The following is a 16679-nucleotide window of genomic DNA, read 5'->3' on the forward strand; positions in this document are numbered from 1 at the left end:
GAAATCAAGTGGGACAAAAGAAAATAAAATATGCGACCAATTATTAGCAACGAATATATCTTGTAATTGGGTTAGGTATACGACCAGTATACATTTTAATACATTTAAAAAAAAGTTTGGCCCATGGGGGGATCGAACCCACGACCTTCGCGTTATTAGCACGACGCTCTAACCAACTGAGCTAATGGGCCATATATCTTGTGTAAAATAATTATTACAGTTGGCATACGAGGGCAGTTTAAAATGTTATTTGATTCATGTATTAAATAAAATAACTAATATAGACTAATTAAAAAGCAAGCTAGCCTAAATAGTATATACATAGGCTTAACCGGGGAGGAGGGGGTTTGAGGGTTATAACCCCCCATTAGGGTCTACTTTGAGCTCTATACGTTTAACACCATTATGTGTTGTTGACAAATCAAGCCATTTTGAAGTTGTAACTCCCTTGATCCTTAGGATCATCCTGGTTACGCCGAAACATGGGTTATTTTATAATTCTTATAAAAACAAGTAGGTATAATTTTTGGTATTTTAAAGTTTACTTGAAACCTTACGTTATTTTAAATAAATACTACAAACATTTAAATAATTGTAAATAGCCCCATATTCTATTTATTTATACTATTTAGACTAGCTTGCTTTTTAATAATTAGTCTATATTGATTATTTTATTTAATAAATGAATCAAATAACATTTTTAACTACCCTCGTATGCCAACTGTAATTATTTTATTCAAGATATATGGCCCATTAGCTCAGTTGGTTAGAGCGTCGTGCTAATAACGCGAAGGTCGTGGGTTCGATCCCCCCATGGGCCAAGTTTTTTTTAATATCATTGGAAGAAGAGATGAAGCAGGACAAATAAAAAGAAAATAAGAAATCGTTACTATACGTATAACGGTATAACCAATTACGTATGGCCAGTATAGGTCTGGATCCCGCGTATGAAAAAAAAGTTGATTAATAGCAAGCTGAAAATTTGTTAATAGCTTAAGGGTGTCTAATCGAATAAACTTTGATATATGGGAACACTGAAACAGGGGCAGTTTTAATTGTGGAACAGGTTAAAAATTTGGAACGGTCACAGCACGAAAACGGCACATTTATTTTGTCCGACAGAACAGACTTAAACTCTCCGAACAGAGATTAAACTCTCATGAAAAAATCAGACTGCTATTTATTACCTGTCATAATTCCTGTCATTTGACATATTCTACATGTTCCACTCATTAAAACGCCCATTTGGTGATAAATAGCAGTCTGATTTTTGCATGAGAGTTTAATCTCTGTTCGAAGAGTTTAAGTCTGTTCTGTCGGACAAAATAAATGTGCCGTTTTCGTGCTGTGACCGTTCCAAATTTTTAACCTGTTCCACAATTAAAACTGCCCCTGTTCCAGTGTTCACACATATCAATGTTTATTCGACTAGACACCCTTAAGCTATTAACAAATTTTCAGCTTGCTATTAATCAACTTTTTTTTCATACGCGGGATCCAGACCTAGTATATTTTGATCGAAATAAAATTTTGTGAAAAAATTTTGGCCCATGGGGGGATCGAACCCACGACCTTCGCGTTATTAGCACGACGCTCTAACCAACTGAGCTAATGGGCCATACACCTAGTGTAAAATAATTACAGTTGGCAAATACGGGGGTAGTTAAAAATGTTATTTAGATCAATTTATTAAATAATAAACATCTAAGATAGATTAATTAAAAAGAAAACTAGCACACACAGTATAAAAAGTATAAATAAACATAATATGAGTTATTTAAAATTTATAATATGTTCGTAGATCTGTAGAATATGCAGAAGAAAAAAGAGAGGCTAGAAAAAAAAACAGGTGCAAGGAATCCTTGAGCATAATAGACAAGAAGGCAGAAAATTCTATAAAAGAATAAAAGAAAGCACACAGTCATTTAGACCAATGCATTGCATTGCATTGGTCAATTAAAACAATTAAGCGCCAGAGACGGACGGAATTTGGGCAAAATTATTAAAACAAGGTGGACCTGAAGTCTGGGGAAGAATCCACTATCTAATAATATGGACCAGGGAGCAAATTCCGGAGGAATGGGCATTTGTTTTTCCAAACTTTTTTCAAAGTCGAGTCGCTTTTCTTTAACCGAGTGCAAAATTTTATTGTTAGTATCAGAGTGCTGTTAAGAAAAAATAGTTAACTGAAATAAAGGTAGGCAACTGTCAGTCAAATATAATTTTTATACTTATATTTTCTATTAAAAAAACTCAAAAAAAAAACAAATTATGATATGAAAATACACTAAGCATCAAAATTAATGCACAACTTTAAAAATGGAACATTTTTGATGTCTCGTATTTCCTAAACCTGTTGTCCGATTTTAGTGATTTTTGTAATATGTTATAGCTTTATTCTTCAGGAATATCGATGTAATTATATTGTTGCCAAACAGATAAGTGTCATTGTAGACCGGGTGTAACAATGATAGTCTGTTTTTTTCTCAAAGTTTGGAACACACTGTGGAATATTCTAGCATATATAAAATATTGAAATTAAAAATCAACTGTAGCCTTAGGCTTTCTTAACATTTTGCTTTTTGATTCATTCGCTTATGTTGGATAATAAAAAAGTTAGGTACTGTAACAACTAGACATGTTCTGCATCAATTCACGGTGTTTCTAAAAGTGCGACAGCTTTAAGGGGTAATTCTGCATGAAAAACTAATGACCGTTTGCTTTATAAACATATGTCCGCAAATGCTTCGTTTCCTAAATACAGAATGTTTAATTTTTTCTTACAAACTGACGATTTATTTATTGCTTTAAAACCGGTTGAGATATACAAATTAAATTTGGTAGGTTTAAGTGGTAGTTATTGCGCATTTTTTGGCATACAATTAAGAATTTTATATTTACCATTGGCGTGCATACGGGTCATATGCTCGGGTAATATGACCCGTATGCACGCCAATGGTGAATATAAAATTCTTAATTGTATGTCAAAAAATGCGCAATAACTACCTCTAAAAACTTACTAAATTTCATTTCCATATCTCAACCGGTTTTAGAGCAATAAATAAATCGTCAGTTTGTAAGAAAAAATTTAACAGCCCGTATCTCGGAAACGAAGCATTTGCGGACATATGTTTATAAAGCAAACGGTCATTAGTTTTTCATGCAGAATTACCCCTTAAAGCTGTCGCACTTTTAGAAACACCGTGAATTGATGCAGAACATGTCTAGTTGTTACAGTACCTAACTTTTTTATTATCCAACATAAGCGAATGAATCAAAAAGCAAAATGTTAAGAAAGCCCAAGGCTACAGTCGAGTTTTAATTTCAATATCTTATATACGCTAGAATATTCCACAGGGTGTTCCAAACTTTGAGGAAAAAACACACTATCATTGTTACACCCGGTATACAATGACACTTATCTGTTTAGCAACAATATTATTACATCTATATTCTTGAAGAATGAATCTATAACATATTAAAAAAATCACTAAAATCGGACAACAGGTTTAGGAAATACGGGACATGACAAATGACGGGACACATTTTGATGCTTAGTGTATAACAAAGATTAAGTTTCATTTATTTCATAGAGATATAGTACATAGATAAAAATAGAAGCTTTAAGAGCGTAAGCGCAAAATTTCGTACTAAAGCTTTTTAAATGAATTCATTTTTTTCGAATCCTGAGAAAACTAATAAATATTTTTGAAAAAATTAAATGCAGAATGAAGGATTACCGAGGGCCGAAAGTCCCTTAGAATAAACAAAAAATTTCTTTTGCATGAGATCCTTGAAATTAAAAATCACATTAAATTTTTTCTTCTTTTTCACTCCTGTAACTTATTAAAATAACCATTATAAAAGTTTTCAGGGACGCAGCGCCGTAATAATGTAATAAATATAAATATAATATTACTCCAGGCTGTGGGTGAAAAATAGGTCGATTTCAGGATATAATTCAGGAATTTTTGAAACCTATCAGGTGTTGTAAAGGACGATGCCAGGAATAACTTCTACTAAAATGTGACCAAAAATATTGTGAACTTTTTTTTTATTATGATTTTCATTTGTTAAATTTGCAATTTTTAAAGATTTTTAATTTTGCAGCTTAGGATATTGATTCTAGAGAAAAACTTTTTAATAAAAAATTGTAGTAAATTAAAAAAATCTACAATTTGAACTATGGTAAGTTTAATTTCGTTTATTGGTTATTGCAAAACAGCCTGCGAAAAGTCCAAAGTGGCCGTTTTTTACAATTGCGTTATTTATTGTACAAATAATATTTTTTATTTTTTAAAGCTTTAAAATGAAGATCTTTCAATTCCAAACATAAAAAAAATTGTAAGGCCGGATTAACGAATTTGTTCCTTAGATATTATAAATTGTTTATCACAAGAGGTCAAATGTCGAAGGCTATAACTTTTTGAAAAAAAATCGTAGAGAGTTGGTGAAACATCCCATCTCCTTCTAAAGAGTTATATTTTCATATTCTGATGTAAATAAATGCGTAAAACATTTTTAAACCTCTAATTTTTGGGTTTGAACTTAAGGAGGCATTTTCGTTATAAACATTTAGAGCTGAAGCGGCCCTGTACATCCTATGAGTTTTTAACTTACAGATTATTGTTGCTGACGACGAAACGAAGATTTATAAAAAAAAATAAACAATTTCTACGACCAACTGAAGCCGAGCTAAATGTTTGGTTTGAAAATAAGGGGGCAAATTTCGTTATAAACATTTAGACCTGAAGGGGCCCTGTACATCCTGTGAGTTTCTAACTTACAGATTATTGTTACTGAAGACGAAACGAAGATTTATAAAAAAATAAAAATTCTCTACAACCAACTGAAGCCGAGATAATTGTTTGTTTTTTCTTAAATCGTAGTGGTTTTATTTATAACAATTAAGAAATTATTTTACAGTCATTGACTAAAGAAAGCCTTATGTTATCTTAAAATAAAAATTATTATAAACTATAGTTAAATTTAATTATTAAAAATTATTTTTAAAATCGGTGCTTTTGCGAGCAGCCGAATTTTGCAAATCGCCCGGCTCGCTTAAAATCCGCGCACTCGGAAAATTTTTACGTAACTTGTATTAAATTTTGACCGAAAACAATTTAATAATATTACCATTATAATATACAGTCTATTTACCACTGTATTTGTTTTTCTTGATAAACTTTTATATGTGAAATCTCATTTCTGAAGAAATAATATTACAAAAATGATACACATATATATGAAATATGTATATAACTATATTTTTAATTTTTTCATTGTTATATAAATATAATAATAATAATGTTACTTCTTATTATACAATATAAAACTTTTTCTTGTTGTAGTGACTATCCGTTTTGGATGTTGGCGACCATCATGGCAATCTGTACTTGCACACTAAATCGGTACTGCTGCTCTAAAAAGATTTGTAGTTGTTGTGTTGAACTACGTACGTAAATTTTCTAGCAAGGTTCGCCTTCCTGGTTCTCAGTTTAAAAATGGAGTTTGCCAAATTGCCATGATGGTCGCCAACATCCAAAACGGATAGTCACTACAAGAAGAAAAAGTTTTATATTGTATAATAGGAAGTAACATTATTAATATTATATTTATATAACAATGAAAAAATTAAAAATATAGTTATACAGGGCGTCTGCGTGACTTGGAACCATATGCGAAACTTTTTTAATATCAATTTTACGAAAAAAAGTCTCTCTTTATAAAGTGCTCTGCATAGTCTAAAACCTAAGATGCAATCATCAGATATCAAATTTTGTCAACAGTATACGAGGTATGTCAAAAAATATGAATTTCGCTCAAGAGCAAACTACCTTTATATTTCAAAATATCAAAAAATTTTATTATGAAAAGTTATTTGTAATTAAAAACCATATTCAAATATGCAATAACAGCCTTCTACTTGAAAAAAAAAATTCTGAAATTTTCCTAAATTACCGATTCCGAACATCATTTTTATTTATTAGACATGTAATAACTCTTTATTAATAATTTTAGGAAAAAGTTATTCTTCATAAAAATCTGTGCATGGTCTAAACCTCAAGATGCAACCATCAGTTATCCAAGTTTGTTAATTTTATACGAGGTGTGTCAAATAATATGAATTTAGAAAGAATTTAGAAATTCTTTCTAAATTCATATTACATATTTGACTCACCTCGTATAAAATTAACAAGACTGTTGCATCTTGAGGTTTGGACCATGCACAGATTTTTATGAAGAATAACTTTTTTCCTAAAATTATTAATAAAAGAGGTATTACATGTCAAATAAATAAAAATGATGTTCGGAATCGGTAATTTAGGAAAATTTCAGAATTTTTTTTTTCAAGTAGAAACTACAACAAGAAAAAGTTTTATATTGTATAATAAGAAGTAACATTATTATTATTATATTTATATAACAATGAAAAAATTAAAAATATAGTTATATACATATTTCATATATATGTGTATCATTTTTGTAATATTATTTCTTCATAAATGAGATTTCACATATAAAAGTTTATCAAGAAAAACAAATACAGTGGTAAATAGACTGTATATTATAATGGTAATATTATTAAATTGTTTTCGGTCAAAATTTAATACAAGTTACGTAAAAAATTTCCGAGCGCGAGGATTTTAAGCGAGCCGGGCGATTTGCAAAATTCGGCCGCTCGCAAAAGCACCGATTTTAAAAATAATTTTTAATAAGTAAATGTAACTATATTTTATAATAACTTTTATTTTAAGATAATATAAGTCTTTCTTTAGTCAGTGACTGTAAAATAATTTCTTAATTGTTATAAATAAAGGCACTACGATTTAAGAAAAAAGAAACACTTATCTCGGCTTCAGTTGGTTGTAAAATATTTTTATTTTTTTATAAATCTTCGTTTCGTCTTCAGCAACAATAATCTGTAAGTTAGAAACTCATAGGATGTACAGGGCCGCTTCAGCTCTAAATGTTTATAACGATATTTGCCCCCTTATTTTCAAACCCAAAAATTAGAGGTTTAAAAATGTTTTTTGCATTTATTTATATCAGACTATAAAAACATAACTCTTTAGAAGGAGATTGGATATTTCACCAACTTTCTACGATTTTTTTTTTCAAAAAGTTATAGCCTTCGATATTTGACCTCTTGGGATAAACAATTTATAATATCTAAGCAACAAATTCGTTAATCCGGCCTTACAATTTTTTTTATGTTTGGAATTGAAAGATCTTCATTTTAAAGCTTTAAAAAATAAAAAAAAATATTTGTACACTAAATAACGCAATTGTAAAAAACGGCAATATTGGACCTTTCGCAGGCTGTTTTGCAATAACCAATAAACGAAATTAAACTTACCATAGCTCAAATTGTAGGCTTTTTAATTTACTACAACTTTCTATTAAAAAGTTTTTCTCTAAAATCAATATCTCAAGCTGCAAAATTAAAAATCTTTAAAAATTGCAAATTTAACAAATGAAAATCGCAATAAAAAAAAAAGCTCACAATATTTTTGGTCACATTTTAGTATAAGTTATTCCTGGCATCGTCCTTTACAACACCTGATAGGTTTCAAAAATTCCTGAATTATATCACGTTTTTTCACCCACAGCCTGGGGTATATATAATCTTTCATTTAGCGCTTAAATATTTCAAAAATACGTATTAGTTTTCTCAGGATCCGAAAAAAATGAATGCATTTAAAAAGCATTGACCCAAAATTTGCGTCTACGCTCTTAAGAAACCTATCTAACTAATGAGTCTATTGTGATTATTTTAGTTATTTAGATTTTTAAAAATAAAGCAAACCACAACTTTAAATCTTAATTTTTATTGAAAAGTAGGTATAAAAAGCAGTATATTCTTGAGCCACACTGTACATCCACCAATCAATAAACCACATATTATATCGACGCAATGGCTTCAATTCCATCTCTTCGTTTTTGGAGTGGTGAGCTGAAAACTCACGAACCAACCACTAAATTCCACAAATTTTATTTTTGAGGAAATTTGTATTAGCCGATTTGTCGTGTTCGGTTATCTGGTTTGTGTAGCGGATTTTACGTCATTTATTTTTACATTTTCTTCCGTCGTCGGGATTTCCATTTCCTCCCGAAACAGCTTTTTCATCAGAACTACAGAGCGCCAGCGCCATTCTCGATCCGTTTGTTAATAGCCCAGTAAATGAACGTGAAAAACGGTGATACCGTGTAATTTTCAGAGTCGCGAAGAATTGCATGAACATTTGGATTTAGGTTCTACTTAAAGATCGCATCGCACGCATCCGATGCATCGCACGTAATCCGATTTTTAATTTTTGCCTTGTATAAAAGCTTAGTAGTCCAGAAAGCCACTGGGCATCCGCTAGGAAAAATATTCTAATTCGGATTTTTTGCACAATCTTACTCAAAAAGGACCCCTTTTAACAAATTTGCATGTTGCCAGGACCAAAAGTTGGTCAAAAATTTTTTAAACGTTTTTTTTGTTTTTTTCCTAAAATGATTTTTTTTAGGTTTTTTGGATCATTCCAAACAGAAAAGATCTTTAGTGACTTTTCTCTAAAGTTGATAGTTTTTGACATATAAGCGATTAAAACTTGAAAAATTGCGAAATCGGCCATTTTTAACCCTCAAAAACTATGTGAAAACCTGAAAATTTAAATGTTACCAAGGTAGGTAGATATTCTTGAAACATTGATTGATGAAATCCCGAAGAGTTTTTTGCAATACAATATCAAAAATCCCGTTGTTTTTTAATTGCCAATCAAGCGTGCGCGACACTATTTTCCACCGTTGCACATGCACATGTATGCAGTATGGTGCAAATGAAGGGATAAATTCGTTATTTAGTAAACCGGCGACTTTAAGGAAAAATCCCGAAAAAGGTCGATTTTTATTTTTAAGTTATGATATTGTGACATATATGGTATACTAGTGACGTCATCCATCTGGGCGTGATGACGTAATCGATGATTTTTTTAAATGAGAATAGGGATTGTGTGCTAGCTCATTTGAAAGGTTCTTCAATTCTCTATTCAGTAATACAAACATTTACATAATTATTTATACAGGGTGTCCAATAATTTAATTTTTTTGTCAATTTGCCAAATGATTTAATTTAATAAAAAATTTTTGGACACCCTGTATAAATAATTATGTACATGTTTATATTACTGAATAGAGAATTGAAGAACGTTTCAAATCAACCAGCACACGACGCGTATTCTCATTTAAAAAAATCATCGATTAACGTCATCACGCCCAGATGGATGACGTCACTAGTATACTATATATGCCACAATATCATAACTTAAATATAAAAACCGACCTGTTTTGGGATTTTTCATTAAATTTAACGGTTTACGAAATAACGAATTTATTCCTTTTATTTGCACCATACTGTATACACATTATGCAACGGTGGAAAATAGTGTCGCGCACGCTTGATTGGCAATTAAAAAACAACGGGGTTTTTGATATTGTATTGCAAAAAACTCTTCGGGATTTCATCAATCAATGTTTCAAGAATATCTACCTACCTTGGCAACATTCAAATTTTCAGGTTTTCACATAGTTTTTGAGGGTTAAAAATGACCGATTTCGCAATTTTTCAAGTTTTAATCGCTTATATGTCAAAAACTATCAACTTTAGAGAAAAGTCACTAAATACCTTTTCTGTTTGGAATGATCCAAAAAACCTAAAAAAATTTTGTTCTATGCAAAAAAAATCATTTTAGGAAAAAAACAAAAAAAAAACGTTTAAAAAATTTTTGACCAAATTTTGGTCCTGGTAACATGCAAATTGGTAAAAGGGGTTTTGAGTAAGATTGTGCAAAAAATCCGAATTAGAATATTTTTCCTAGCGGATGCGCAGTGGCTTTCTGGACTATAGGTCCTTGTCCCACCAAAGCTACGCAACATGGAGTTGTCCCATCAAAGCAACATGTTTTCTACTAGAGATGTTGAAAAAGTATCTATTCGTTATAAAGTACTCGTTACTTAGGAATACCGAAAGTAACGATTACTATACACTTCCGTTTACACATTTCGTTAATTTTCGATACGATACACCGCTCATGTAGCTTGAATGTCGCTTTTAAAAACTGACTTGTCGAGTTGCTCGGCCACAAGATACCAACACGTAGCTTGAATGTCGCTTTGCCGGAGCGTTGGTGGGAGCACGGTGTATACAAACCATATAGGGACAGTAAAACCTCTTCCATGTCGGCACTTTGATCTCAAGAAGTAATACCGGCAGTACTTACGCAATTGGTAATTCATCAGTGGTGGATGCGGGTTTTCCCTGTTAAAACCCGTACGTTTCTATGCGACTATCAATGCGAGAGTGGGGCAAAAGCCACTGGGAACATTGCGCGGTCGCCATGCGCGACTAAAGATTTTACTTCCAATTTTTCGGAGAGTGGTTCTACTGTCCCTCTTTATACTGCCTTATAAGGGCTTTATAAGTACAACAGCGTCAACTGATCCGCATTGTGTCCTCATCGGCAATGCCGACACGGATGCTTTGAGGAGCAACTTTTGCGATGCGTGCCGATGACGTGATACGAAATTATGCTTTCCTTTTCTAGAATTTTTTCTTGTTCTTCCTCTTCTGCTAACAAACAAGCAATAACGATTTGTTCTTCATCGCTTTCCTTTTTTCTCACACTTTCTACATGTACAATCACTACAAAAATCCGAATGAAGTGGCAACAGCAATCAGATTGCTGATAATCGCGTCGCCAAATCCGATCGCTGCCATTACAGTGAAAAGATGCCGATACGCATTATGAAAAATTGATCCGTTAATGCGATGAATCCCATGCATGCGATGCGGGCCTGTGGACGCTTACCTTTATACCCTCCACTTCAAAGTAGGACTTGAGTCGTTGGTTGCTTTTACTTGGAGAGTGACAGTCACTCCCTTCGAGTTTTCACGGTACACTTTGGATGATCATCCCGGATGAATCATCCAAAGTGAAAAATAAATTAATCGTGTAAACTATTAATCATCGAAAATGATCATCCAAAATGAATATTGAACGAAGTTGAACCGAGTTCTACTTTTGTTCACTTTAGGGGATGCACAAAGTTAAGATTGCTGTGATGGTAGCCAACCTCCGATAAGAGACGGTACTGCAAGAAGAAGGGGATGCATCGCGGATGAATCATCCAAAGTGAACCATGTAAACATGCATTTGTTGCTGTGATTCATCGGCAGTGACTGGTGAACGGCGGCAACAGGTCCACGTGGTTGTTTATTGTCGCATTTAAAGTGCGTAGCTGTTGTGTTTGTACGTTGTGTTTGGTTCTTAGATGGTTTTTTTACATGGCTTGATCTTTTGTAGACCATTCCTTTAACAAACACGTTGACGCCCCCATTTTGTAGCGTCGAATTATCCACGGCCTTACCCACCAACGTCGTTTTTTTCTAACCTTCTGTTTTTCAAGTACATGTCTAAGTTCATTTAAAAGATATTCACTTATTATGCCAATTCCAGCACGTACACCTTCAGTCGGCGCCACTTGTAAGTGAACAGATTATTGTCCTTTTCATGAGCATTTTTCAGTGCGTAACAAATGATAGGAAAAAGGGTAAGTCCGTGATCATACACATTTATGACATTTATTCTAACATGACATTTTAGTTAAATCTGACAGTTGTCACATTTTATTTTCAATTTGGAATAAAAACAAATCAAATGTGTTTCTTGCATTTATAAAATGGTATTTTCTTTGATTTGTATAGTCTTATAAATTATACAGATTATATTTGTAATATTATTATCTAATTAAAAAAAAATATTTTTTTTATTATGGCGCCATCTATCGACAGCTAGAATAACTAGAATAAATGTTATAAATGTCACCGACGAAATGTAATCACCGACGTGCGTTTTTTCTGTCACATACAATTTAATGCGTTAGAAAGAAATCGAAAAACTGTGACGCACTGAAAGATGATCATGAGAAAAAGAATAGTTCAGTCTTGGTGATCCATGTAAACGATAATTACTTTCATCGTCGTAACCACTTTAGATGATTCATTCGGGATGATTATCCAAAGTGTACCGTGAAAACGGGCCTTAGGTAAAAACTTTTCGAGTTATTTGAGAGTGAAAATGTTTATTTTCTTTCAAATTGCAATTTTTTAAAAAATTGCAGGTTTCGCAAATAATTTAAAAAGTATTTTATCGAAAAAATATTCTCAGCAAAAATGTAGCTTAAACAACGATAATAATGGTGTATTTGAAAATTTGACATGATTATGTGTTTGAATAATTTTGAAATTTGGTTTTATAGTAATTTTTTTTAAATGTTGGAAAAAATGCCCCTTTTTCAAAATAACTTAAAAAGTATAGCGATACGTGGTACTCAAAGAGTAAAAAATGTAGGTTTTGCTTTTATAAATATTTTTATTTAATTTGTTACAATTGTTAACATATGGCAGTTCAAAGTTTGCATAGACTCGTGATTAGTGACTCGTTCAGGCCCTTTCAACTGCAACCTTTTAACAAAAAGCACTTTGAACCGGTAACACTTACAGATTATATAAAAAATGCATAATTAAAGTAAATTGTAAAACGTTAACGATTAATTCATTTGGGGTGCTAAACAGGGAGAGAATTTTTTTACCAAAAAAAAGGACCAAAATAAAGGACTTTATTTTGATCGTAAGTTTTGATGCTAGAAACTTTTATATAAAATAAAAATAAAGCTTTTTTCAACCCTTTAAAAAACTTTTAAAGAGTTTTTTCCGAAAAGTGCTTCATTTATTGGTTATTTCACGTTGAAATATTCGATTTGAAATTTGACGAATAACAACGTATTTTTCATGAGTTACAACTTTGCTTTTACTGGGTCTATACTTCATTAATACACCATTTTTTTTCGTTTTTTGTAAGATACATTTTTGCTAAAACTAAAAAGGGGTGACTTTCACCTTCCAAGTAAAAGCAACCAACGGCACAAGCCCAACTTTGAAGTGGAGGGTAAGTAGAACCTGTATTCATATTTTCATGCAATTTGGTGGTGACACTGAAAATTACACGGTATCGCCGTATTTCACGTTCATTTACTGGGCTAAGAGTGCCAGCGCCATTCTCGATCCGTTTGTTAAATGGAATTTTCAATTACGCTCCCTGGCTGACATTTTTTCCATATAAATTAACCACCTGTCCAATTTTTTTGGTATTTGCCTTCTTTCGTGTGAAAATGTAATTTCGCGTTGACCTTCTATCGTGATTAGCGATTTTTATGAAAGCATGAATAACGTTTTTCTCTTTATGCATTAGAAGACAATTACAAAAACGTACATTACAAACAAACAAACAATAAAATAGTTAAAAAACTGGTAAATTTTGCACACACTTGAATGAATCAAGGAAGTGAAAAAAATGGTATGTCAAAGTGTGTAAAATTGTCATCGTCGGAGCTATAGCTATAATGGTCAATAGAAGGTTAAAGTATGTTAATGTTAATCATATCCAGTGGAGGATCTAGAGGGGGGTCAAGGGGTAATGACCCCCCCCCAAAAGAAAGTAAATATCAATTCAATAATCCTAAAAAAAGAAAACCGATAGCTGTCAAACAAAAAACATTTAGGATCATCCAAAAAATAATTGAAAACCCACTTATCCTAGGGATGGTAAGACTAGGTGACCTTGCATCAGAGAAAAGAAGTAATTAAATCACCCTCGAGAGTTCTGGATCCGCCAATGATCAACAGAAAAAAAGGAAAACGGCCGCAAAAACGTTACAAACCCATTAAAACGTATTTTGTGGCGTAGATGTATCAGCCAACCATCTTGGCCAAGGTGGCCTAGGTCTAGGAGAAACGGCCTAAAAACTTTATCAAATCACTCACTTTTTTGTCACTCCTATGAGGAGTTTTCACTACACTACATTTTTGTATTATACAGTGCACTGGAATAAGTGTTACCCCCCTCTATTAACTTATTTATGTTTAGTAGGTATACAGTTGCACAAGTTTGACTTGAATGTTTGAACTTGACTTGAGTTTGACTTAATTTCAAGTCAAACTCAAGTCAATCCTTCTGACAAATAATTCAAGTCAAGTCAAACTGGTCAATCGTACAGGTTTGAAAATTCAAACTGTTTGTCAAACTAGTTTGAAAGAGTTTGAAAAATAATTTATTTAGTAGATATACTTTTTTGTCGAGATTGACATGTTAGTTGCTAATTAAGATAAGAAAATTAATATTACAATGAGTGCCACTTAAAAGTATCTTGATACAGGAAGCGATTATAATCAAATAGGGTAAATTTTTTGAAAATGATTCCTGCATGTATGCTTAGAATTGCTTGCTGGTAAGTTTCGTTTTATCAATATAACTTTTTTATATTAGAGTGTCACTACATTAAAACAAAGAATTCGTTAGATAGTTTTTTATCATACCAAGTGCAATTTAATCTACTTTGGAAGCTTAAAAGTATTACGTAACGCAAGTTGGGGGAGGGTAACGCAAGTTAGTAAATGGACTAATTAAACATCTAAGATCTAACATCACGAGAAAAGCCAAATGCAAAATATACAAAACCCTGATAAAACACGTCCTTATATATGGATCAGAGACATGGACACTGTCGAAAAGCGATTATAAGGGAGCGAAAGAAAATGACCTATGGCGCAGAAGATATAATTTTGAACAATACGCAACATACAACGAACCCGAGGTCATAACATCCTTAAAGATCAGACGTCTGCGTTGGATGGGCCATGTTAAACGGATGTTCGAGACCGAAACACTAAAACATATAATGAAGCAAACACCAGTAGGGAGAAAGTCAAAGGGAAGAACCAAACTTAGATACATGGAACAAGACCTGAAAACACTTGAGATTACCAATTGAAAGAGCAAAGCAAGGAACAGAACAGAATGGCGGAAAATCCTAGAACAAGCCATTGTTTTTTAACTTAAATAAAAAAAACTACGAAATCACAATCGCCCAACTTTTCAACTTTCGTTTATATTTTACATAGAACCCCTGGATTTTATTACATTGCCCCCTCACGCTCCGCTCATGTTACAATAGGGCAATAGTATTCAAGTGAAAAAATCTTAAAATTTGTCTAAAAGACAAAGCACAGTAACACATTTGGCAATAAATAGCTGGACCGTTCTTCACAACAAAAGATGAAAAGGTACAGATGGGATAAAGAGGTTGTAAAATTGTGTTACTACGATACTTGAACGGCCCATTTTTAAACAAAAATTTATGAAGGAACAACAAAATATTATATTTTTGATAGACTAGGTTTAATGATTTTTTTGCGACTTTGCAATGTCGTCTTAAAAAATTAGTTCACTTATTGTCATTTTATAACACTCTTCTTTATTTTTACATAATACAAGTATGTACTTTTCAATTTTCATTGTTTTGAAATAACCTGCTATATCAAATAAATCAGTATATTTATTTTTCTTAATTAATTCTACTTCAACTACAGATTTCTTTCTCTTAATTTTTTCAGTGGAAGAGAAGAGATGCCTTCAAAATCAGACTCAATTTGATCTGGTACTTGTTCTGAGCCGAAAAATATTCAGGTTCAGATATTATTAAAAGTAAGAACAAAAAAAGGATACCAAATGGGAGAAAAACAACTTAAAATAATATGCTATGCAGACGACGCAATACTAATTTCTCAAAGTGAAGATGATTTACAACGTATGCTGCACGAATTTAGTATAACCGCTAGAAAATTTAATACGTTAATTTCCCCAAAAAAGACTAAATGCATGGTTATAACAGCAGATCTAATAAGGTGTAAATTAGAGCTGGAGGGTCAAATAATAGAACAAGTCATGGAGTTTAAATATCTAGGCATCACACTATGCAGCTACGGAAAGCTCGAAACAGAAGTGGAAGATCAGGTGAATAAAGCACAGCCGCAGGTTGCCTGAATGAAACAATATGGAGAAATAAAAACATCGGAAAAGAAGTGAAAGGCAGAATTTACAAAACAGTCATCAGACCAATAATGACATACGCGGCAGAAACACGACCTGATACAGAAAGGACAAAAAGAATGCTAGAAACAGCAGAGATGAAAACATTGCGAAAAATCGATGGTAAGACGCTGTGGGATAGAGCTAGAAGTGCAGATATACGAAGGAGATGCAAGGTGGACAACATTAATAACTGGGCGAAAAGCAGAAGAGTAGAATGGAACGACCACATAAGCCGAATGACAACAAATAGAGTAGTAAGGACGGCGAGAGACGGTTCCCCAATAGTAAGACGATCAGTGGGAAGACCACGAAAAAGATGGAATGACAACTTACTGGAGGCACATTGAAAAACAGACAGAGTCATGTCTATATAAAAAGAAGAAGAAGAGAAGATATTATTTCACAAAGCACACACTTCAAAACGAACGTAATAAACAAGCCAAGCACATACTTCTTAATATGAACTACAAACTAATTTGAGGAGTAGCAGAGTACAGATTCAGACCTATCCAAATAAGTCAAAACAAAAGTCAGTAGGTACCCTCTCAATTAGAAATGGAAATAAACACGTTGCGCAATATGATACTCAAACTTCAAACTGTTTGAAAAAGTTTGATTTCAAGTCAAACCTAAAGATATCGAAATCAAGTCAAGTCAAACTTTTTTACAAAAAAAGTTTGGTTTTCAAGTCAAGTTTGTTGAGTA

The 16679-nt window shown here is 32.4% G+C and overlaps 1 protein-coding gene and 3 non-coding genes across 4 annotated transcripts in view; 1 reads left to right on the forward strand and 3 right to left on the reverse strand.

Annotated features, from left to right (window-relative positions):
* Positions 1-16679, reverse strand: part of LOC126881093 (DNA-binding protein D-ETS-3) — a 231279-nt gene that overhangs the window by 203294 nt on the left and 11306 nt on the right. The gene's annotated exons all lie outside the window — the stretch shown is intronic.
* On the reverse strand, positions 118-191 carry Trnai-aau (transfer RNA isoleucine (anticodon AAU)). The gene has a single exon. It is a non-coding gene; the product is annotated as a tRNA-Ile (tRNA).
* Positions 748-821, forward strand: Trnai-aau (transfer RNA isoleucine (anticodon AAU)). The gene has a single exon. It is a non-coding gene; the product is annotated as a tRNA-Ile (tRNA).
* Positions 1545-1618, reverse strand: Trnai-aau (transfer RNA isoleucine (anticodon AAU)). Its single transcript has one exon. It is a non-coding gene; the product is annotated as a tRNA-Ile (tRNA).

This window comes from Diabrotica virgifera, chromosome 3 (genome assembly GCF_917563875.1).
Source record: "Diabrotica virgifera virgifera chromosome 3, PGI_DIABVI_V3a".
Taxonomy (NCBI): domain Eukaryota; kingdom Metazoa; phylum Arthropoda; class Insecta; order Coleoptera; family Chrysomelidae; genus Diabrotica; species Diabrotica virgifera.